The 25411-nt window shown below is 42.6% G+C and overlaps 1 pseudogene; it reads right to left on the reverse strand.

Moving 5' to 3' along the window:
* Window positions 1–14473: 14473 nt before the first annotated feature.
* Window positions 14474–15231, reverse strand: LOC120245508 (annotated as a pseudogene).
* Between the last annotated feature and the right edge of the window lie 10180 nt (window positions 15232–25411).

Genomic DNA, 25411 nt, shown 5'->3' on the forward strand with positions numbered 1-25411 from the left:
CAGTCTGATGAACAAAAACATTCTCAGAAAAGTCTCCCCAAGGACTCTTAGATAGAAAACCATTATGTTACAAACTCCTTGAAGAAAAAATCTATGTTCTGTTCAGCTTTATAGAACCTGATGCCTAACCCAGTGCCTAGCCCACAGCAGGTGCTTTGGTAGGAAACAGGTGTGCGGGAGGTGTCTTGTTTTAGCTGGCACTGGTGACATTCACTGAGCGCTTACCAGGTAGCAGGCAGTGTTCTAAGTGCCATACACGTATTAACTCATGTAACCATCAAATATCCCTGGGGGGTAGATGTTATTACCTTCCATATTTTACAGATGACAAAATGGAGGCTCAGAGATCTTCAGGAATTTATTCAAGGTCACACTGCAAAGTATTTCTAAAACCAGGATACGAAGTAAGATTTTATTATTTTTCATGGCTTTAAATGTCACTTTATGGAGTCCACAGCTATGGGAAAGTCAATGGGGCCTTGGATACTGCTGGCCAACCATCTTAATAAAATGTTCTTTGTGGACACATCCACCCCATAAGAGAGCATGAGCATGAGAAGGCAAGAGAGAGAGAGGGAGAGATTGAATCCCAAACAGGCTCCATACTGTCAGCACAGAGCCCGAAGTGGGGCTCAATCCCACAAACTGTGAGATCGTGACCTGAGCAAAATCAAGAGTCAGATGCTTGGGGCGCCTGGGTGGCTCAGTCGGTTAAGCATCCGGCTTCAGCTCAGGTCATGATCTCATGGTTCATGGGTTTGAGCCCTGCATCAGGCTCTGTGCTGACAGCTAGCTCAGAGCCTAGAGCCAGTTTCAGATTCTGTGTCTCCCTCTCTCTCTGACTCTCCCCTGCTCATGCTGTGGGTCTCTCTCAGAAATTAAAAAAAAAAACACATTTAAAAAAAAGAGTCAGATGCTTAACAAATAAGCCACCCAGGCGCCCCTATGCTTTATTCTTTTTTAATGTATGTAGTTACTTTGGTGTTAATACATGTCAAAATCATTTAGAAAGACTCCTTATTTCATATTTTTTGTCATTCCATATTATTGCAAAAAATATTAACGGAACAAATGTGATCATATGGCGGTTCCCAACATTTTTTGGAAAGTATTAAAAATAGCTTCTTATGGTTAACTAGTCTACCATTTGAGTGAACAGTATGGTGTGATAGAAACCCAAATAATCATGTTTGTTTAGGCAGAGGAAATTCTACCCTAGAAGAGTGGCAGTCCGTACCAAGATACTGCAGGAGAGAGACCGACTCTCAGGAGATGTTTAACCAGAAGTTTTCAGGTGCACGCCAAAAAAACTGGGAACCCTTCTCATGAAAGGAAGATGTAGGGGGCGCCTAGGTGGCTTAGTTGGTTATAAGTCCTACTCTTGATTTCTGCTCAGGCCGTGACCTCACAGTTTATGGATTTAAGCCCAGAGTCGGGCTCTTCATGGATAGCCAGGAGCCTGCTTGGGATTCTCTCTCTCTCCCTCTCTGTCTCTCTGCCCCTCTTCTGCTCATGTGCATTCTCTCTCTCTCTCTCTCTCAAAAATAAATAAATAAATTTGTTAAAAGTTTAAAAAAAAGGAAGATGGTAAAGGGAAACTCCCAAAATGATCACACACAGAGGGCTTCTGTTTGGGAGCAAACTCCACTGTTTCTTTGATCTGAGTGAGGAGGGAGAAGGTCTCCAAGATTCCCAAGATCAGAGGAGGTGACCAACCTGTAGCTGCTAAATGCAGGGCTTGTGTGGACGCCTTGTGGGCGTGGCTACCAATGGAGGTTTCCCTCAAGAGATGGGGTTTGCAGAGAAGCATCTGATCCCTTTCTGCCTGCTGGTGATCCGGTGCTTTAGGGGATTAGGAATTGTTTATCTTCGTGTGGTCAGTTGCTAACCAGCAGGTTTAAGTTCTTAGATCACCTCTTTTTATAATAGATGACAGGATGTGGTGGTGTGGGGTGCAGGAAGCATGAGGAGGTTGGATTCTGGTCCCCGTCGCAGTTTGAATTTTCTGTCTTGGCAGTCCTCCTAGGTAAAGTCTTTAAAAGACCACAATGACTTCTCTGGCAAAATTACCAGGAAGCATTGCCAATACTAAGAAACTCATATTCAGCAACTCAGAGATTGGATACAAGCGAACCTCCTACCTTTTTCTTTAAAGTCCCATGCTTGAAAAATAGTTATGGTGCAATGTTCTTTTATAGAGAAGCTCATTAATATTTACATTATGATCCAGAGCGAAAGGCCAGCACACTTTGTTGCAGACAGGGCTTGGTGTTCCCCTGATATTTATTTCATTCTCGAGGCACTTGGTGATCTCCATGGAAAAAGAAATCTCCCTGTTTCTGTGTTCTTCTTTGCTTTGTTTGATTTTTGTTTTTCTTGTCTGGGAACGAATGCCTTTGGTTACTCCCAGAAAAATCACAATGTCAGAAGCCAGTACCAAGTTTATTGGCTGGCAGATAGCAGACCCTCACTGGGGTCATAAATCATGAGTTTATTGATTGACTAAAGAAATGATTTTTTGAGGCACCTGGGTGAGTCAGTTGGTTAAGCAACCGACTTCGGCTCAGGTCATGATCTCGTGGTTTGAGAGTTCAAGCCTGTATTGGGCTCTCTGCTGTCATCACAGAGCCTGCTTTGGATCCTCTCTCCCTCACTCTCTGCTCCCCCCACCCCCACCACTTGCCCTCTCTCCCTCTCTCTCTTTCTCTCAAAAATACATAAACATTAAAAAGGAAAAGAAATAATTTTTCACATACCAAATTGTGTTAGCCCTCCTTAGTCACATTCTCATATCTGAAGTATTTTCCTTCAAGCACTTGCCTTCTTTTACTCAAAAAGCTGCTACGGGCCTGAAGAACAAGTGGTGTTGTTTTGCAGTTATGAGCTTCAGGTTTACTAAGCATACCCACATGTTGATTCTGGTTCTGCAAATAACAAGATGGACAATCTTGAAGAAACAACTCTTGAGCCACTGTTTCTTCTTAATACGTGTTCATCAACAACACTAAAGGGCAACCAATGGAATGAGTGAAGATATTTGCAAATGACATGGTTGATAAGGGCTAGTATCCAAAATATATAAAGAACTTATTACAACTCAACACCCGAAAGACAAATAATCCAACTAAAAAATGGACAGAAGACATGCACAGACATTTCTCCAAAGAAGACATACAGATGGCCAACAGACACATGAAAAGATGATCATCATGTTATCATCAGGGAAATGCAAATCAAAACCACAATGAGATATCACCTCACACCTGTCAGAATATCTAAAATCAACAGCACAAGAAACAACAGGTGTTGGCGAGGATGTGGAGAAAAAGGAATCTCTTGCACTGTTGGCGGGAATGCACACTGGTGCAGCCTTTCTAGAAGACATGTTGGAGGTTCCTCAAAAAGTTACAAGTAGAACCACTTTATGATCCAGCAATCACACTGCTAGGTATTTACCCAAAGAATACAAAAACACTAATTCAAAGGGATACATGCACCTCGATGTTTATGGCAACATTATTTATAATAGCCAAGATATGGAAGCAACCCAAGTGTCCATTGATTGATGAACATAAAAAATTCACCCATAAAAAAGAATGAAATCTTGCCCTTTGCAATGACATGGATGGAACTAGGGGGTATTATATTATGCGAAATAAGTCAGAGAAAGGCAAATATCATGATTTCACTCATATGTGGAATTTAGGAAACAAAACAAATGAGCAGAGACGGAGGGGTGAAGAGAGAGAGGCAGAGGGAGAGAAACCAAGAAACAGACTCCTAAAGCTAGAGTACAAACTGATGGTTACTGGAAGGAAGGTGGGGTGGGTGATGGGTGAAATAAGTGATAGGGATTAAGGAGGGCCCTTGGCATGATAAGCACTGGGTGATGCATGGCAGTATGGAATCACCATATCATATACCTGAAACTAATATACCACTGTGTCAACTAGCTGGAATTAAAAACTTTTAAGAAAGCACATGGAGGAGCGCCTGGGTGGCTCAGTCGGTTAAGCGTCCAACTTCAGCTCAGGTTATGATCTCACGGTTCGGGGGTTCAAGCCCCATGTCAGGCTCTGTGCTGACAGCCAGCTCAGAGCCTGGAGGCTGTTTCAGATTCTGTGTCTCCCTCTCTCTCTGACCCTCACCTGCTCATGCTGTCTCTCTCTCTCTCTCAGAAATAAATAAAACATTAAAAAAAAAAAGAAGCACATGGAAAAAGAAAATGTGTGTTCAATAAAACCTACCTTACAGAGTTGTTGGAAGAATTAAACGAAATAAAGCAGGTTTCCCCAAATCTCAGTCATTTGCAACTTGTTTGCACATTTTTTGCCTAGGCCATTATTCCCTTAATGTTTTCTTTAACTCAATTTTTTAAATGTTTTTTTAAATTTATTTCTGAGAGAGAGAGAGAGAGAGAGGCAGCATGAGCAGAGGAGGGTCAGAGAGAGAGGGAGACACAGAATCTGAAGCAGGCTCCAGGCTACAAGCTAGCTGTCAGCACAGAGCCCAACGAGGGGCTTGAACCCATGAACTGTGCAATCATAACCTAAACCAAAGTCAGACGCTCAACAGACTGAGCCACCCAGGCACCCCAAATTAGCTCAATTTTTAAGACAGATCAATTTCAAAAGATAAATGGACACTTCTCGCCTCTCTGGTGATAGAAGTGATAGAATTTAAATGTAACAATAAACGTAATGAAGAGTAACCAATACTATTAATTCCTCCTGGATAGTTTTTTACCCGCAAAGGTCTCTCTCTTACGGTCTGTTCCGTTCGTTTGAAAGAAAGATTTCTGTCAGGTGTTAAAGATATATCAGCCCTGACCTGACTCTTTCTTTTTTATTTAACCCAAAGAACTGAAAAAAACTATCAAAAGGAACTTTTTCACTCTTGGATTCAATGTAACTTAATATTCTGCTTTTGTGCCTCGTAATATCATCTCAGATATCACCAGTGGCCGGTGCCTCACCTTTTAGGAAGCCAAGATCAAATTTATGAAGATTTTGTGTTTCTCCGTGAAAGGACAGATGCACCCCGAAGATACAGCTGTACAGGGTCCTGTGTAGGAAGAGCATCTGCTTAGAAAGTATGGTTTAACATAGAAGGGAAGGAGGGGAACACTTCTCTGGAACCCTCTGGCCATTTCTGACTTCCACACAAGACCAGAGATCAATTCCTAATTTAACAGTGGGTTCTCCGACTCGGAAACCACTCCCGGCCTCCAGGAAGACTGGGAACCCTCACGCATCCGCAGAGCCTTCAGCTGCCAGCTGTGTTCTGAAGACAAGGGAAGGAAACCGAGAGGGAGAAGGCACTTTTCAAAACTCAAAGCCCGTCCTTGTCTCCACCTCCTTAGAGTCTGGATTGGGTCGAATGACCCCCCATATCTCAGATTGTGACTGTACATGGAGACAGGGTCCTTAGTGAGGTAATTAAGGTAAAATGAGGTCTCATCTGAGTTGTGTGTTAGAAGCGATTAGGACACAGACACACAAGGGCAGAAGAGGGTCACAACACACCCAAAAGAGGCCTCAGAAGAAACCCACCTTGCTCACACTGATCTCGGACTTTGAGCGTCCAGAACTTAGGAGACCATGAATTTATGTTTTATAAGCTCCCCCTGATCCCCCGCCCCAGTCCAGGGCAATTTGTTACATCCAAAGATACAACAAAATGAGCACAGTCACATGAAACTGTTACAGAGTGCATGCCTCCCATCTGAATAAGGGGCCAGGGGCTGAATAGCTCATGGTCCATGGACAGTGGCACCCAATGCCATGAACAGGCTGGTTGTGTCCGAAACAGCCAGGATTGCCTGACTTTGGTCACCTGTCTTCTCATTTACCATCCACTCAGTCTGGCCATCTAAATTCTTTCCATGACAGACGGAAAAAAAAAAAAAAACCACACACACACACACACACAAAAACATAACAAAACAGAAAACAGTTCCGGAAGGAGAGTCCAGAAAAGACTTGGTTATTTTGTCAGCTTAGAGGACCGATTTTAGTGAAGTTTTATATAATCTTAGTAAGAGATCGAGACATTGAATTATCTTAAATGCCAAAATAGAAATCTTGTTTGTTAGCCTGCTCAGGTCCCAGATAAGCTTATTTTTTCCCTCCTTTGACCTTTTCCTCACTTTTATTTCTTTAGCACAAAAATAGCATTTCCACTGTATGGTAGCTCTGTCTCGTGCGTAAGTTCTCAGGCGATGTCCACTTACATTCTTTCCTCTTTCCCACTTTTTCCTCCACCTCCTTCCTGTTATCATTGTGTCGACTAAAGGCTCTAACTTCGGGGTGCCTGGGTGGCTCAGCCGGTCAAGTATCTGACTCTAGCTTAGGTCATGATCTCACTGTTTGTAAGTTTGAGCCCCGAGTCGGGATTCTCTGTTCCCTCTCTCTCTGCCCCTCCTCCCCTCACACACACACACACACACTCTCTCTCTCTCAAAAATAAACAGTAAAAAAAGAAAAAGAAAAAAAAAAAAAGAAGGCTCTAACTTCAAGCTTTGACCACCATCTTCCCCCTCACTTCTGTGTCTTTCTGAGCCATCTCTGGCATGTATGACACTCTGTTAAAGTGCCAGCTAATATTTAGGTCCATTAAGCTCATTATGTATTCTCTCTGCTCATGGTTCCCCCAGAGAATTCAGCACAGCCAGCATCTCAAAGGCTTCCCCTCCTAGAGCTCAGGGTAAATTCTCCTGGTGACTGTGTACCTTTGCAGCTAGCTCCCGGAATTCAGACCGTCCCCAATTAGTTTGTACAGTGTTGGCTATCGTACATTCTGTTTCTTGAGAAAAGTTCTCCTAGCCCCGTGCATCCAAAGTTCAAATAGAACTTCTTTGGGTATCATCTATAATCACAAACCTTGACCAGACAGGCCAGCCTTTGAGGAGCGGCAGCATGCTAGAAATGAGTAACATTATCTCCCCATCGGCCATGAGGCAGGGGGCAGGAGGAAAAAGAACAAGGTAAAAAAGATGCCCTCAGACCTCCAGATAAATGGTGGGTCACTCAAGTTCCAGGAACCTCTAGGAATTTAGTGGGATCTTCCAGTGACACAGAGGACAAGGACTGAATGTTAGAAGCCCCGGGTATGAATAGCAGCTCCCCATCCCAGGTGGAAAGGCAACAGTGGCTACTCCCTGCTTTTCTGGGTTTTTTTGTTTTTGTTTGTTTGTTTCTTTGTGTTTTATGTGAGCACCCTTTTTCTTCTTGGGAAATAAATCCCTCCCTCTGAGAGATTTCCCCGGCCTGATTCCCAGCCTGATCTCTTATACAGTGTGTTCCGATTCATAAATTTTTGTGAAGTCTCAGCCTGTGAGTAGATCCTTTATCCTGACTGAAAGCTTCTGTGCAGCTGGGGTTTAGAAAATCTGCTGAGCTCTGAACCTTGTATTTCTCCTCACACACCGTGGGTGGCCCTGTGGGAAAAGTCCCTTGTTCTCTTTCCCTTCTTAGAGAGCTCCCCATTCCGGGGCGCCTGGGTGGCTCAGTCAGTTGAGCGTCCGACTTCGGCTCGGGTCATGATCTGGAGGTTCATGAGTTTGAGCCCCACATCGGGCTTGTGCTGACAGCATGGAGCCTTCTTGGCATTCTCCCTCTCCCCCTTCTCCACTTGAACTCTCTCTCTCTCTCTCAACATGAATAAATAAGCTTTTAGAAAAAGTACTTTAAAAAGAAAGGCATAATACCCTTGTTAATGTTTTTGGCAGCACCTCCAAAATTCATGAAGAGTAGAGAGGACTAACAACCTCCCCAGGCACCTGGGCACCAGCCGCCTCTGAGAGCAGACTGGGGTTCTGTGCGCCACAAAGCATGTCCTCACATCACATCTTTTTCCTCCCCTCTTGTCTCCTGGCTCGTTTTTCTAAGCAATGTCTTTGCCATGACCTTCTCTTGCAGGAAACAGAAAAGGTAACTAGGAGTGAACAGTGGTAAGGGGCCATCCTTTGCTCATCACATTAAAGACAAGCATGTTTTCCAGCTTCACGCCTGCCCATCAAGTTTATTCCCTTTACAACAGGCGTGATACCAGAAGTCATTCACGGACAGACATGGATCAAGGAGGGAGCACTGTTTTAGACTCAAAAGGCTTGTATGAGCAAGTCAGACAGGGTCCCTGATCTCACCCACTCACCTGCTGGGTGAGTATTGGGCCCTTAACAGCTCTGCCCAACCTCATGGAGCTTCCTTGCAGAGGGTCCTGTAGCAAACAGGCTGTCAGGGGGTCCCCAACAACCTGGTCTTCCTTTACTCATGTCCTCGGCTTGAGTGTGGGTCGGACCTGTGACCTGCGATAGAATGTGACAAAGGTCATGGGATGTCCCTTCAGGGGTTACAAGATTTCATCTTGCTTGCGTATTGGCTCTAGAAACTCCCAGACTGACTTGGAAGAGGTATGGGACTTTAGCAGGAGGCCCATGTGGCAAGAGCCTGCCAACAACCAGCAAGCGGCCAGGGCCCTCGGGCCTACAGCTGCAAGGAACTGAACCCTGCGCCCACCTGAGTGAGCAGGGAGGCGGAGTCTTCCCTTGTCGGGCCTCCAGATGAGAACGCAGGCTGCCGGATGCTCTGACTCTAGCCTTGTGAGATCCAGATAAGCCACTTCTAGGCTCCTGACTCCCAGAAGCTGTGAGGTAACACATGGATGTGTTTTAAGCTGCTAATTTGCAGTAATTGGTTAAGTAGCATAGCAGACTAATACAGAAGCCCTGTGGACATGGGGAGTAAACTGGCCTACCACCGTCCCATGGACCCAGAGAGCCAACTAGTCTGGCTTTCCCTTGGGTCCGTGGATTGCTGGTTGTGAGCTCTCCACAGAACTTCCCTGTGCTGGACAAATGGGTTTGCAACCTCCTTGGCTCTTGGAGCTCCTTAAAATCAGAACAATGATGGACCAGAGCTGTCTGCAGCAAGACTGTAGATAAAGAGGAATCCCTGAAAAACTGTTAAGTTGAACACTATGTCACTGAAGGGATTGAAGACATGTCCTCTCCCATCCCCTCATGCTCAAGTACTTTCCAGACTCCAGATTCCCACTGTTGGAGGGCTTGTCTCAAAGGATGTGGTAACTTTCCCTTCTTTCGTTCATGAGTTCAACACACAGATTTTTAAAAAATATTTTTAACTCTTTAAATTTTTTTTTGAGAGAAAGAGAGAGAGAGAGTGACAGAGTGCAGGTGGGGGAGGGGCAGAGAGAGAGAGGGAGACACAGAATCCCAAGTAGGCTCCAGACTCTGAGCTGTCAGCACAGAGCCCAACACGGGGCTTGAACCCACAAACCGCGAGATCATGACCTGAGCCATGCTGCAAGAACATCATACTTGTTTCCCATCAAATTGTTGGGATTCAGATGCTTTTTTTTTTTTAATATAGTAAGCTCCACACCCAACATGGGGCTTGAACTCATGACACTGAGATCAAGAGTTGGACAGTCTATCTCCTGAGCCAGCGAGGTGCCCCCAGGTGCTTTTAGTATATGTTTTCTAATCAAGTGTGGTAAGCAGAATAATGGTCCACCAAAGTTCCACATGTCCTAATTTCTAGAATGTGTAAGTATGTTATCTGACATGCAAGAAGGGACTTTGCAGATGTGAGGAAGATGATAAGCCTCAATATGGGGAAATTATCCTGGTTTATCTGAGTCACACCTATGTACCCATGTAAGTTCTTAAAAGCAGCAAAAGAAGGCAGAAGAGTCCGTCGGAGGGATGTGGTGGACTAAGAAGGAACGATTCAGTGCCTGAGGGGCACTCGATCCCCTATTACTGGCTGGAAGCTGGAGGAAGGAAGCCATGAGCCAAGGAATCCAAGCTGTGTCTAGAACCTCAGTGAAGCCTCAGCTGACAGTCAGCCAAGAAACGGGGGCATGGACCCACAACCAGATGGAACTGGATTCTCCCAACAACCTGTATGATCCAGGGAACGAATTGTCCCCTGGAGCCTCCAGAAAGAAATGTGTCCTGTTGACACCTTGATCTCAGTCCAGTGAGGCCCATGCTGGGCTTCTGACGTGGAGAAATGGAAGATAATGCATTTTGTTGTTTGAGCCACTAAATTAGCAGTAATTTGTTTTGGGGACAATACAACACTAATGCACAAAGGTAAAGACAAAAACTTCATTTAATTCCATTTATTTATTCATTCGGTCACTTATTCATTTTTTCAAGCAGTCACTGAGCAGCTATAGCGAACGAGGCACTGAGCCAGTTGCTGGTCATAAAAGCATGAGTAATAATAGCCAGTCCCGACTCTCAACATATTATAGGAAGTCAGTGGAATGACCAGAAAAAGGTTTCAGACTTTGCAAACAACTTGTTCTGCCTTAATTCTCTGAACTACTCAACCTTTCCTCCTGCCCACAATTTCAAAACAATTAGTCACAGTGGGGGTGTGTCGTGTTTTGCAAACTCGTTGGCATGAATGTAGTATGGGCAAGCTCAAGAAAAACGAATGGATTTTCCCCCCTTGGTCTGTGTCCAGTGAGATCATGGCTTTGGTGACCTTCGTTGCAGGTCTGTGGCCACTTAATAAACACCCACACTACACTGCTGCCTCCCAGGGACACGGTGGCATCTTCTTGTCTAGGCCAGGGCTTCCCAAAGCTTGGTGTGTCTAAAATTCATCTGAAAGGTATATTAAAATACATATGTCTAGGCCCCCAATCCAGAGAGTCCAATTCAGTAGATCTGGGTTGGGGTCTGAGGATCTGAATTTCTCATAGCTTCCCAGATGGTGCTTCCTGTCCACAGGGAACACTCTGAGAGTCTTTGGTGGATCACTCCTTATTTATTGACGCATCTGGCTGATGGAACCAGGAGGATCAGAAGCAGACAAACCTCAAAACTATGCAGCATACCTGCCAGCCGGTACCATACTTTTGAACACCTGAGCCCTGATAATCTCCCTGTCTGGTCCTTCCATTTTTGTTCCCAGATGAGACTTCCCTGCCCTCCTACAGTAATTGGGGATGCCTTGCGACTTGCAGAAACCTCAGACCACTGAGAAGCAAGAGAGAGGAAGGGAGAACAAGCAGTGTTTCGCTAACGGGCAAGTTCAGACAGAGGGACCTGGTGCCATCATACACAGCATCTTCCTGGAGAAGGTTCAGACAAAGTGTTGTAATCTCTAATTGTGCAATCCAACCTAAGAACAGAGCATGTGTCCCACTTGAGGTGCAGGCAAACCGATTGCACAATGTGCTCTGGGAGCACTGAGGACATCACATGATATTACAGCCTCTGCCCGGCTGCATCCTCTAATATCCCCTCCCCAAATTCTGTTGTCCCTGATTTCCCTCGCTGTCATCCTTCCATGAACTCTTTCAAGCCAAAGGGCACACAGCGATGTACTGACATACAGGTGCTGATGACTTACTGTTCGGTCCTCTAACATTGTCCCTCTACAGGTCTTTCATGTGAGCTGTAACATGGCCATAAACCTCAACAATGTGATTCCAGGCAATGATCTTGCTTGAACTCCCAAAATCACTTTGATTGGCCGTATGGATCCTGGTTCCTCTTTTAAAGATTCAGAAAGATAAGATGGGGGTTGGGTCCATTGTTTGGAAAAATCCAATTGGAATTTCAGAGCATCCTGTCCATCGTTTGGAAGAAAAGAAACGTCATAAACCAAAAAGCTGTCAAACAGTGCTTGCTAGATTAAAAGGAAAAAGATCAGTCTTGTTGTCGAAATTGGTTTTCGCTTAGGTCCTCTTTCTAGACCAGAGATCTTTCTAGAGCTTTAGGAAGATGGTATTATCTCCAGACAACTGTGGTAAAATTTTTTCCTTTGCGCCAGGTCTCCGCAAAATGAAAAAGATTTGTTTGATATGAATCTCTTTTCTTTTAATGAGACTAAAATACCATTATTGTTTTTATTTGTTAAATAATAATTTAGTTTTGTTTTGCTCTAAGGCAGGGATTCTTAACTTATTTTGTGCCATGAACCCTTAAAAGGGTGATGCCTACAGACCCCTTTTAAGAATACTGTCTTGGGGCACCTGGGTGACTCAGTTGGTTACACGCCCGACTTCAACTCAGGTCATGGTCTCACAGCTCATGAGTTCAAGCTCCACATCAGGCTCTGTATTGACAGTTCAGAGCCTAGAGACTGCTTTGGATTCTGTGTCTCACTCTCTCTACCCTTCCCCACTCAAGCTCTGTCTCTCTGTCTCCTTCAAAAGTAAATAAACACCAGCAGCATTCTTCACAGAGCTAGAACAAACAATCCTAAAATTTGTATGGAACCAGAAAAGACCCCGAATAGCCAAAGCAATCTTGAAAAAGAAAACCAAAGTATGAGGCATCACAATCCCAGACATCAAGCTATATTATAAAGCTATAATCATCAAGACGGTATGGTGCTCACACAAGAACTGACACTCAGATCAATGGAACAGAATAGAGAACCCAGAAATGGACCCACAAACGTATGGCCAACTCATCTTTGACAAAGTGGGAAAGAATATCCAATGGAATAAAGACAGTCTCTTCAGCAGGTGGTGTGGGGAAAACTGGACAGCAACGTGCAGAATGAACCCGGACCACTTTGTTACACCATACACAAAAATAAACTCAAAGTAGATGAAAGACCTAAATTTAAGACAGGAAGCCATCAAAAACCTCGAGGAGAAAGCAGGCAAAAACCTCTTTGACCTCCACTGCAGCAACTTCTTACTCAACACATCTCCAGAGGCAAGGAAAACAAAAGCAAAAATGAGCTATTAGGACTTCATCAACATAAAAATCTTGTGCACAGTGTAGGAAACAATCAGCAAAACTAAAAGGCAACCAATGGAATGGGAGAAAATATTTGCAAATGACATATCAGATACAGGGTTAGTATCCAAAATCTATAAAGAACTTATCGCACTCAACATCCAAAAAACAAATTATCCAGTGAAGAAATAGGCAGAGACATGAATAGGCACTTCACCAAAGAAGACATGTGGATGGCCAACTGACACATGAAACAATGTTCAACATCACTCATCATCAGGGAAATACAAATCAAAACCACAATGAGATACCACCTCACACCTGTCAGAATGCCTAACATTCACAACTCACAACAGATGTTGGCGAGGATGTGGAGAAAGAGAATATCTTTTGCACTGTTGGTAGGAATGCAAACTGGTGCAGTGACTCTGGAAAACAGTGTGGAGGTTCCTCAAAAATTAAAAATAGAACTGTCCTAGACTTAGCAATTGCACTACTAGATATCTATCCAAGGGATACAGGTGTGCTGTTTTGAAGAGGTACATACACCCCAATGTTTATAGCAGCGCTATCAACAATAGCCAAAGTATGGAAAGAGCCCAAATGTCCATTGATGGATGAATGGATAAAGAAGATGTAGCGCATGTGCACGTGCACACACACACACACACAATAGTATTGCTCAGCAATCAAAAAGAATGAAATCTTGCCATTTGCAACTACGTGGATGGAACTAGAGGGTATTATGCTAAGTGAAATTAGTCAGAAAAAGACAAATATCGTATGACTTCACTCATATGAGGACTTTTTAAAAAATTTTGTTAATGTTTTATTTATTTATTTTTTTTTAATGTTTTATTTATTTCTAGGAGAGAGAGAGAGAGAGACAGTGTGAGCAGGGGAGGGTCAGAGAGAGAGGGAGTCACAGACTCTGAAACAGGCTCCAGGCTCTGAGCTGGCAGTCAGCACAGAGCCCGACGCGGGGCTTGAACCCACGAACCGCGAGATCATGACCCAAGCGAAAGTCGGACGCTTAACCGACTAAGCCACCCAGGCGCCCCATGTTTTATTTATTTCTGAGGGAGGGAGAGATAGAGAGAGACAGCGTGAGCAGGGGAGGGTCAGAGAGAGAGGGAGACACAGAATCTGAAGCAGGCTCAAGGCTCTAAGCTAGCTGTCAGCACAGAGCCTGACATGGGGCCTGAACCCACGAACCGTGAGATCATGACCTGAGCCGAAGTCAGATGCCTAACCAACTGAGCCACCCAGGCGCCCCTCATATGAGGACTTTAAGATACGAAACAAATGAACATAAGGGAAGGGAAGCAAAAATAATATAAAAACAGGGAGGGGGGGACAAAAACATAAAAGACTCTTAGTGTGGAGAACAAGCAGAGGGTTGCTGGAGGGGGTGTGGGAGGGGGGATGGGCTAAATGGGTAAGGGGCATTAAGGAATCTACTTCTGAAATCATTGTTGAACTATATGCTAACTAACTTGGACGTAAATTAAAAACTAAATTAAATAAGATACTAAAAAAATTTAAGAATACTGTTTTGTTTTGTTTTGTTTCGGGCTGCAAAAATCTTTATTACTTTCATTTGGTCCACAGCTTGGGAAAGGACTCCAGGTGGTTAAAAAGCTGCCTAGTGGCTGCAAGGAGAGACTCAGGCACAAGCCCTGGCACCTGGGGGATGCCAGAGGGACCCTCCCAAAGGCTGCTTGGCTCCAGAGCCTTCTAGTCGTGCTTGAGGGTGAGACTTTGGAAGAGACACTCCCCAGCCCAGCCTGGGGGGTCGCACAGCCTGCAGAGATTAGTCAGATGGTGGCCCATCTTCTTGATGAGTTTCACCTCCTCATCTAGAAAGTGATTCTCTGGGAAGTCATAGAGATGCAGGGCCTGCAGTTCCAAAAGGGCCTAGTTCAGGTTCTTCTCCAGAAGCAAGGCAGCCTCCATGTCGTCCAGGGTTTTACCCCTAGTCATCTTCAGCCAACTTCTGCACTTTCCAGAAGAGGGTGCAGCCCAGGCTGGTTTTGCATCTTCAAGAGACGCTCAGCGCCCTCCCGCCTCTCCTCAGCCACCTCTGGGGAGATATAGTCTACCCCCTGCAGAGCCACATCCTCAGATCGAAATAGAAGCCCAGAGAGAGGTAGGTGTAGGGGGCCCGCAGGTGAATGTGTCCACCAGGCATTGACGGCAGCCTCCACCTCAGTGGAGTAATTCTGATTTTGAATCTGGGCGCTCGTGGTTGATGGGTAATGAGGAGCTAAGCTCAAAATCAGCTGTTGGGTGGTCCTGGAGGCAGAGGGTGGGCAAGATGGCTCCAAAGGTTGCAACTGGAAAAATGGTTGGAGGGTGGTCGGAGGCTGGTAGAAGGGGTGTCCCTGGGTCTGTCCGTCCAAATACTGTTGAAGCAAGAGACGGATCCGCAGGACTGCCAGGCGCACTGCTAAGAGTACGGTTTTGACAAACAAACAGAAAGGAGACCCATGCATATAGAGAATAAGCTGAGGGTTCCCAGAGGGAAGAAGTGATGGGGGGATGGGCAAAATCGATGAAGGGGAGAAGGAGATACAGGCTCCCAGTTGTGGAATGAATGAGTCATGGGGATTAAAGGTACAGCATAGGGGATATAGTCAATGGCATTGTAATAACGTGGTGTGGTGACAGGTGGTGGCTACACTTGGGGTGAACATAGCATAAATGTATAGATTTGTCCAGTTGCTATGTTGTACACCTGAACATGACCTGCTCTAATGTTGAAGTAGTGATGCGCAGTAATGGTATTTTGAGCTACTGCAACAAGTGTAATGGGTATGAAAAATCTGTGATTTCCATTGGAGATATAGACACCCTTGTCTATTACTGTGGTTTATTGTCTACACTCTTAACTGAAGGAGATTCTAATTTCAGATAGGGGTTAGTGAAAATAAAGAGACAGTTATTCCCATCCAGGTTTATGGACTCGGTGAATTCTGTCTGTATATATTCTTGGGACTCATTGGACCACAGGATAATAAAGCATCCCTGAACTTCCTTCCTTCCTTCCTTCCTTCCTTCCTTCCTTCCTTCCTTCCTTCCTTCCTTCCTTCCTTCCTTCCTTCCTTCCTTCATCTTTCTTGTTTATTGATTTATATTTAGTAGTCTCTATACCCAATGTGGACCACAGACTCACGACCCCGAGATCAAGGTCACATGCTCTTCCAGCTGAGCCATCCAAACATAGAACACCCCAACTTCAATGTCTCCTCTCCCTCTTAACTTCTTTTCACCAACTCTAAATTGTAATGATTTCGAGAAAAGGATTTCTGTAGCAATTGGAGGCCATTGTCGTTTTGTGGGGAACATTCCAAAGCTTCCAGTGGAATTCCAGGAAGTATAATGATCAAAGTCACTGGCCCTCATGGAGTTTTAATTATTCTGGCAACAAACGGATCCCATGTCTTTGAAATTTTTCTAAAACAACCTTGAAATATATATACAAAATATGAAAAAAAAAAGGAAGAAATTTATTCTCCTCAGCCTCCACTTCTCTTTTGCCCAAAAGGGCATCTCTGTTGACAATGAATTTATGGGATACATACTTCATAATTCTCTGATCTTCATATGGCAAAGGGAACGTGGATGTATTATTGTACTCAGCAGTACAGGCAAAAAGCAAAGTACTCAATGTATTTCAGCAAGTTTAATATCTGATGGTTCAGGCTCCTAAAGAGAGAGCATATTTCTCTCATATGCTAAAAATCCCAGGGAGGCTTTCTCAAAACCAACCTTGGGTCAGATGCCACCTCTTGGTCCTGTTCCCCAGCTGGGATGGATGTAGCATTGGATTAAGTTAATTCATGAGTGTTTCTGCTGCAACCATGTAAACAGGTGGGTTGGGCGATCTTGTCCTTCCGGAATGACCAAGCAGATGCCTCCACCAACCAACCGTTAGAAGGCCGGTTAGTGCTTTGTCCTCGGTCTCCACGGAATGGAAGACTTTATGGAAAATGAGAGAACCTTCTTTTTGTTACGAACAAGGACTCATCCTTTTTTAAAATCAGGTTTTTCTGAATATAAAGTAATGCACAAGAAACAAAACTGGGGAAGTGGTTTTTTTTATAAGTGCAATAGGAGTAAAAAAAAAATTTATTTCCCATCTTTTAAGATCAGCTCTGCCAACAGTATGGGCCATATTTTCTTCTTGCCTTTGTCCTTGGACTGGATTTGAATGTCTATGTCAGTGGTAATAACCCTTGACTACATATTAGAATCACCTGGGGAGGGGCATCTGGGTGCCTCAGTCCTTAAGCCTCTGACTCTTGGTTGTACCTCAGGTCATGATCTCACAGTCATGAGATTGCACCCCACCTTGAGCTCTGCATTGATTGGCAGCACAGAGCCAGCTTGGGATTCTCTATTCTCTCTCTCTCTCTCTCCCTCCCTGTCTCTCTCTCTGTTTTTCTCTGCCCCTCCCCTGCCCATGCACTTTCTCTCTCTCTTAAAAATAAATAAATAAACATAAAAGAGAATCACCTGGAGAACTTCTAAAACTACTTATGCCTGGGTCCCATCCAAGAGATTCTGACCCGATTGGTTTGGGGCGTGCCCGGGTCATTGGGGTTGTTTTCTTTTTTTAAACCCCTCAGGTGATTCTTGGCCTTTTTTTTTTTTTTTAGGTAGGCTCCACATTTCATGTGGGGCTTGAACTCATGACCCTAAGTTCATGAATCACATGCTCTACCAACTGAGCCAGCCAGGCACCCTCTCCTTATGTGACTTTTATAGCCAAAGTTGAGGGCCACTAACTTATGCCGTTCTCCTATTGTTAGTTAGACAAGTAACACACAAATACATTCTTGTGAGTTTTTTCTCAAATGTGGTTCTCAATGTTTAAAACAATTTTCAAAGTACATGGAATAGGAGTTCTCAAAACTCTGACATGCAGCACGATAACCCAAGAGTATATTCAACATGGAGACTTCCATCCTTGATTATTTATTAAGTATGAGGCAGGATTCAGGAACGTGTCTTTTTTTTTTTTTTTTTTTTACGATCTCCCCCTTTTCCCTTGGAAAAAAAATTTTTAATGTTTATTTATTTTTCAGAGAGAGAGAGAGAGACAGTGTGAGCAAGGGAGGAACACAGAGTGAGGGAGACAGAGAATCCGAAGCAGGCTCCAGGCTCCAAACTATCAGCACAGAGCCTGACACTGGGCTCGAACCCACAGACAGCGAGATCAAACAGCAAGACTGTGTGACCTGAGCCGAAGTTGGAGGCTTAACCAGCAGAGCCACACAGGTGCCCCTCCCCCTTTTCCCTTTTTAATGAATGTCCTTAATTTGAAATAAGTTTGTATTTACGTGAGTTGCAGGGAACTCCCCTCTATCCTTCATCTGGCTTCAAACATCTTAAATAACCATGATACACTTAATCAAGACTAAGAAATTAACCTAAGTGTGGTACTATTAATTAAACTATGGTCTGTACTAAAGTCGTTTTCCATTTCAGGAATCAGTCTAGGATACCATGTTACCTTGAGTTACTATTGCTCCAGTCTCTTTCTCAATCTGGAACAGTATTTTGGTCTTTCCTTACCCTTGATCTGACCTTGACTCTTTTGAAGAGTATTAATTAGTTACCTCCCAACTGTTACTGATATAGAATTTAAAAAGAAATTCTCTTTACCCTCAGCCTCAAATTTTAGTACCTGCCTTTAAGATAACCACTGATAACTCTTCTGTATTTTTTTTAAATGTTTTATTTATTTCTAGGAGAGAGAGAGAGAGAGACAGCGTGAGCATGGGAGGGTCAGAGAGAGAGGGAGTCACAGACTGAAACAGGCTCCAGGCTCTGAGCTGGCAGCCAGCACAGAGACCGACGCGGGGCTCGAACCCACGAACCGCGAGATCATGACCCAAGCGAAAGTCGGACGCTTAACCGACTAAGCCACCCAGGCGCCCCAACTCTTCTGTATTCTTCCAGATTTTTTCCTATTAAAAAAAAACCACACATACCAACACATCCATTATATAACAGCATAAACATTGTTGCTTTTATTCATGGAAGAATTTGATTTAGTGATTTTTTTAATAATAGGATGTAAAATGTTTAATGTAGCATTTGTATACCTTGAAAAGGATAAAGTGTGTTCTAAATAGAAAAACTTGTTTCCCTGATGTTCAAGGCAGAGAAACCTATGGTAAAGCGGAGAAGACATTTTCTGATTTTGTTTCAAAATGCTTATACAGATTGAGGCACCTGGGTGGCTCAGTCAGTTAAGCGTCTGACTCTTGGTTTCGGCTCAGATCATGATCTCACAATTCATGAGTTCAAACCCCGCATCAGGCTCTGTGCCAACAGATTCTCTCTCTCTCTCTCTGCCTCTCCCCCACTGGTGCTGTCCCTCTCCCTCTCTCAAAATGAATAAATAAACCTTAAAAATGAAAACACAAAAAGCTTATACAGATCTGGAAATGACTAGATGGGAGGCACATTAGCAAACGAACATGCTAATTGTCTTCTAAACCTTTCCTCACTGCTTGAACATTTGTATTAATGTCTATTTATTTTTGAGAGAGAGAAGGAGTAAGGGGAAGAGAGAGAGGGCGACAGAGGATCGGAAGCGGGCTCTGCGCTGACAGCAGAGAGCCCCACGTGGGACTCAAACTCACAAATCAGGAGAAAATGACCTGAGCCAAAGTCAGATGCTGAGCCACCCAGGTGCCCCATTGATCATAATACTTTAAATGCAAATAACAACAGAAAGAAAGCACGAGGCTAGAAATGAAGTCTTGTTCTACTGAGTACTGAGAGGAGCTCTGAGAGGCAGAAATCCTTTGTTAGCCTTTGAAGCTGTGTCTGGGTGAGTCCTTCACCGTGTGCTCCCTTTCTTTCATGTATTTAGTGGAATTAACTAACCGCACAACACTCTTGTGAGAAAAGGTTTCTAGAACTTTTTTTATGTGAAGACTTTGAATACACATGAATATGAATTTGAAAAATCTTCTTCCACTGAGAAGAGAGGAAATAGCATTTTAACAGGGGTTGGTGGTTGGAGCAAAAATAGATGTGGCCTCCAAAAGAAGCCAAAATTATATTGCGGCCATGTATGGTTATGATTGTAAATTTTTTTTAATGTCTATTTTTTTGAGAGAGAGAGAGAGAGAGAGAGAGTGTGTGAGTGGGGGAGGGGCAGCGAGAGAGGGAGACACAGAATCCGAAGCAGGCTCCAGGCTCTGAGCTGTCAGCACAGAGCCTGACACGGGGCTTGAACTCACGAATGGTGAGATCATGACCTGAGCTGAAGTCAGCTGTGTAACCAACTGAGCCACCCAGGCACCCCATATGGTTATGATTTTTAAACAAATGCATTTTTTCCAAACTGGCTTGCTGACTTTGGAATCCTTGTCTCTCTGGAGCATTCAATATTGGAAGAGAGGTCTGACATGGAAAATAAGGTACACTCTTTGGCAGGTAATCTGTCAAACAGCCTCATGTCTCACTGGAAACGATGTCTGGTCAGCAATTAAGCTGAACATTTGGGGCAAAGCACTGTGCTAAATCAAGGCGTTTTGAGTTCTCATATTCTGACTTTGAAACACATACATACATATAATTTATACAAAAGCTTTAATCATTTTTTTAAAAACATCTTGGTGTGTAGGCTTATCACTTTCGGTCCTTATTATAGAACATGGTGGTCCTGTGGGATCAAGTTAATAGATTTGATTTTAAAATGGCTTTAGTCAGCTTTCTGTAGAGAAAACCTCTTTTCTCCAGGCATGGACAGTATTTCTAATTTTAGCCAACTTCTATACAAATCTATTCTTGTATCAGTCAGGGTTCTCCAGAGGAATAAAACCAATAGGATGGATGGATGGATGGGTGGGTGGATGGATGGATGGAAAGAAGATAGATATGGATACAAAGAAATTCATTTTAAGAAATTGGCTCACGTGATTATGGGGACTGGCAAGTCTAGAATTTGTAGGGCAGCCAGACCTGCCTGAAACTCAAACAGGAGCTGGTACTACAATCTTAGTGCAGAATTTCTTCCCCCGGGAAACCTCAGATTTTGCTCTGAAGGTCTTCAACTAATTAAATGAGGCCCATCCTACTACTATCAAGCATAATCTACTTAAAGTCAAATGATTGTAGATAGTAATCACATGTTCAAAATATCTTCCTAGCAGCACTAGATTACTATTTGAATAAATGGGTACTATAGCCTAGCCAATTTTATACTTAAAATTAACAGTCAGACTTTCCTTGTTAAAAAGAGCAGAACAGGGACATCTGGGTGACTCAGTCAGTTAAGCGTTCCACTTCAGCTCAGGTCATGATCTCACGGTTCATGAGTTCGAGCCCCACATCAGCCTCTGTGCTGACAGCCCAGAGCCTGGAGCCTGCTTCTGATTCTGTGTCTCCCTCTCTCTAGGCCCGTCCCCCACTTGTGCTCTGTGTGTGTCTCTCTCTCAAAAAAAAAAAAAAAGGTTAAAAAAATTTAAAGAAAGAAAAAGTATCATGTGCAAAGAGGCACTTAATAAATTTTACTGATTGAGTTCCTATTCATATTAGCTTCAAGAGTGATAGTGAGAGCATCTCACTAATCATTAGTGATAGGATTTGTAGGAATTGGTTCCTGAGGGTATTAATATGTTATTAACAAGAAAAAATCTAAATTTGAATGTGCTTATTACAAATAAAATGTTAATGTACATAATTTTATCTTGTGTGGTAATCTTAGTTCAAGAGTCTACTTCTGACTCTGGATGAGTGCTTCTGGATGATGGTTATGGAAGTTCTAAGTCAGTCTTGCTGAAGTCTGACAGGTATCTCTTTGTAATAATGAAAGCAGATTTTTTTGTGCAGGTTCTGGATCCATGAGTCTTTTCCTGTGGATTCAAATAGCCAAGAGTTCTTTCCTGAAGATTTCTTGAAGTTTTGCCTAGAATCTCTGATCTCTGGTTTGTAGCAGAAGCTTCTAGGCAACCAGAAAGGAAAAGCAGGAACTACTTGTTGATGACAAAATTGAACAGTTCTGGGCAATATACTAATATTATGAATTATTAATTAATATAGAATATATTGATATTCTCCAGAATTATTAGAATTTTAGAAGTGTACTCTTCTTTTAATATACATGACTTATAGGTCTCCTGAAAATACAAATATGTTTACATACAGGGGCACCTGAGTGGCTTAGTCTGTTAAGCACCCAACTCCTGGTTTTGGCTTATCTCACTCATGGTTCCTGGGATCGAGCCCCACATCTGGCTCTCTGCTGACAGCAGGGAACCTGCTTGGGCTCTCTCTCTCTCTGTGCCTCTCCCCCCCTTGACACACCCTCTCACTCTCAAAATAAATCAATAAACATTTTTTTAAAAAGAATATATTTATATCCATAATATTTTACCTGCATATAATTAATCTGCAGAGGTGAGGTGTTTTTTATTTGAGAACATTTTTTTTGTCCCAAAATGTGAAATTGACAACACAATGGCTCTCACTGTCATATAGAGTTAATTACCAATATACCTCTGCATCATCCACACATTCACATAGAACACATAATCTTTTATAGTAGTATGCATTTTATACATTCCTGGAACCAATTTTTGGCATGTCCCCAGCGAAACCCCCCAAATAGACAAAATAGCATCTTTATTCAGGACCCAAAGTGATGAGCCCTGACCAAGACTTATATTTTAAAAAATAAAACAGTTTGTTCCTTAAATCAATAACATATATTTGTTCCACAGTCAGAATATGAGAACTCAGAGTGCCAGGAGTTAGCACAGTGTAGTTCTCTTTGCCCTGAAAGACAAAATAACACCCTTAGATCAAACAGTGCCTTCACATTTTCATTACGCAATAGTTGGAGCCTAGGTTTGAGAAATTCAATGTCAAGAATAATTATCAAGAAACAGTTTAGGGATGGCTGCATGGTTCAGTCGGTGAAGCATCTAACTCTTCATTTCAGCTCAGGCATGATTTCACAGTTTGTGAGTTCGAGCCCCATATCGGGCTCTGTACTATCAGCACGCATTCTCTCTCTCTGCCCCTCTCTCGCTCACGCAGCCTCTCTCTCTCTCCAAACAAATAAACTTAAAAAAAAAGAAAAGAAACATTTTATAGCATTAGTATATACATTATAGGTATCTAAAGACAAAAAAATTATTGAAATTTTAGCCATATGAGTAATCAGAAAGAATGATTAAATCACAGCAGTAACGATACATTTTAACCTTTTTTCAGAAATAAGAGATTTTAGTTAAAAAGTGGATTAAGAAGTCAGCACGAAACGACAAAGATTTATGAGCCTCTCCAGAAGTGCTCCCTCTATGAGATAAGAAAGATCTCTTCTCCATAAAAGCGACCAAATAAGACAGCATTTTTTTTTGCTTTTTTTATTTTTTAAAAAGAACAGACTGAATATTCAAAGACCATTTTCTTGCCACTTAATTGTTTTTTCATCTTTATTATTCACAAGATTCTTGGTTTTCCCATTTCTAATATAACTCTCCAAGTGGGTTTGAACATACACAAATCCATACAAATGAGATGAAGAATTTAAAGCTTAAATTTTAGCATTCAGACATATTAACTGTGTCACTGGCTTATATAGGACTGTGAATGTAGGATATCACATTTGTCATCATAAGTCACACCTTTACCAAGACTGAATACATATTACTTGTTTATATTGCTTTTGTAATTTCTGGCTTTCTAACTTTTGATCTCTTTCGAAGTATCCAGAGATTTCAGATGACTGAAGTTTATCCATAAGTTAATTTAATATTAGTACAAGCCCTAAGGATCTTGGAAAGAATCCTTAAGTTGAAACAGCATAGAGTAATACAATTGCTATTGGTATTAACATTTAAACAAATGGTATTTAAACGTTTTCAGGAAGTGAAATAGTTCAAAATGAATTGCAATATTGTCTGGTGTTTACAAGACACGATCTTTTTGTTTAAAAAATTTTTTTTAATATTTATTTATTTTTGAGAGATAAAGACAGAGTGAGAGTGGGAAAGGGACAGAGAGAAAGGGAGATGAATCTGAAGCAGGCTCCAGGCTCTGAGCTGTCAGCACAGAGCCCAATATGGGGCCTGAACTTACAAACCGTGAGATCATGACCTGAGCTGATGTCTGACACTTAACTGACATGATCCCTTTAAAAGATAGTAGTTATTACAATTTAGTTTAGTCAGACACATATGTTTATATCTTTGTGATTATAAATATTTTGTGGAAGAAGCAACTTATCAGATCCATTAAACCATTAAGACATTTTTTGAAAGTTTAATTAGTCTTCTTCAAGAGTAACCAAATCCTAATTCCTACAGAAAAGAGAATGTACATCGTAACCTTATTTCACATTTTATTGCAATGAAATCAGCAAGAGGACATTAACAGCTTTATTTAGATACAGACATCCACATATAGTTCACCAATTTAAAGCTCATCATTCATCCATGGATGTGTACAGCCATCACCATAGTCCATTTTAGAACTTTTTCATTATCCCAAGAAGAAACCCCAAACCCTTTAGTTACCTCCCTCTCCCCGCCATCCCTCATTACCCCCAAGACTTAAGCATCCACTATTCTACTGTATGTCTCTATGGATTTTCCCATTCTAGACTTTTCACATAGTTGGACTTACCAATATATAGTCTTTTGTGCTTGGCCTACTTCATGTAGCATAAATTTTTGAAGACGTTTGGGTTTTTTTTGTTTGTTTGTTTCTTTTTTAGAACAGTTTTGGGTTCATGGCAAAATTGAAAGAGAGATACAAGAGATTTCCCATAAACCCCCTTCACCCTCCTCCCCATAGCCTTCCCTGTTATCAACTTCTGCCACCAGAATGGTACATTTATTAAAACTGATGAGCCTATACTGATGTGTCATGTTTCATTCAAAGTTCATAGTTTACAATTGGTTTTCTCTTGATGTATAATCTGTGGGTTTAGACAAATGTATAATGACCTGTATCCATCATGGTATCCTACAAAGTATTTTCAGTGCCCTTAAAATCCTCTGTGCTCCACCTATCCATCCCTCTCCCCACCCTAACCACTGGCAATCGTTTATCTTTTTACTGTCATCATAGTTTTGCTTTATCAAGAATATCATACAGGAGTGCCTAGGTGGCTCAGTTCGTTGAGCATCTGACTCTTGATTTCGGCTCAGGTCATGATCCCAGGATGGTGGGAATCAAGCCCCATTTCAGGCTCTGCACTGAGCATGGAGCCTGCTTAAGATTCTCTCTCTCTTCCCCTCTTCCCCACTCACTCACTCACTCACTCGCTCTCTCTAAAAAATAACAATAATAAAAGAATATCAGATAGTTGGAATCCCATAGCATATAGACTTTTCAGATTGGTTTCTTTCACTTTTAGTAAATATTTACTTAAGTTTCTTCTCTGTCTTCTCATGACCTGAGAGCCCATTTCTTTTACAAGCTGAATAGTTTTCCATTGTCTGGGTGTAACACAGTTTATCTGTCCATTCACCATTGAAGAACATCTTGGTTGCTTCCAAGTTCTGGCAGTTCTTAATAAAGCTGCTATAGGGGTGCCTGGGTGGCTCAGTCGGTCAAGTGTCCTGACTTCAGCTCAGGTCATGATCTCACGGTTTGTGAGTTCCAACCCCACATCGAGCTCTGTGCTGACAGCTGAGAGCC

This window comes from Hyaena hyaena, unplaced genomic scaffold (genome assembly GCF_003009895.1).
Source record: "Hyaena hyaena isolate Hyena2069 unplaced genomic scaffold, ASM300989v1 scaffold_431, whole genome shotgun sequence".
Classification (NCBI taxonomy): Eukaryota; Metazoa; Chordata; class Mammalia; order Carnivora; family Hyaenidae; genus Hyaena; species Hyaena hyaena.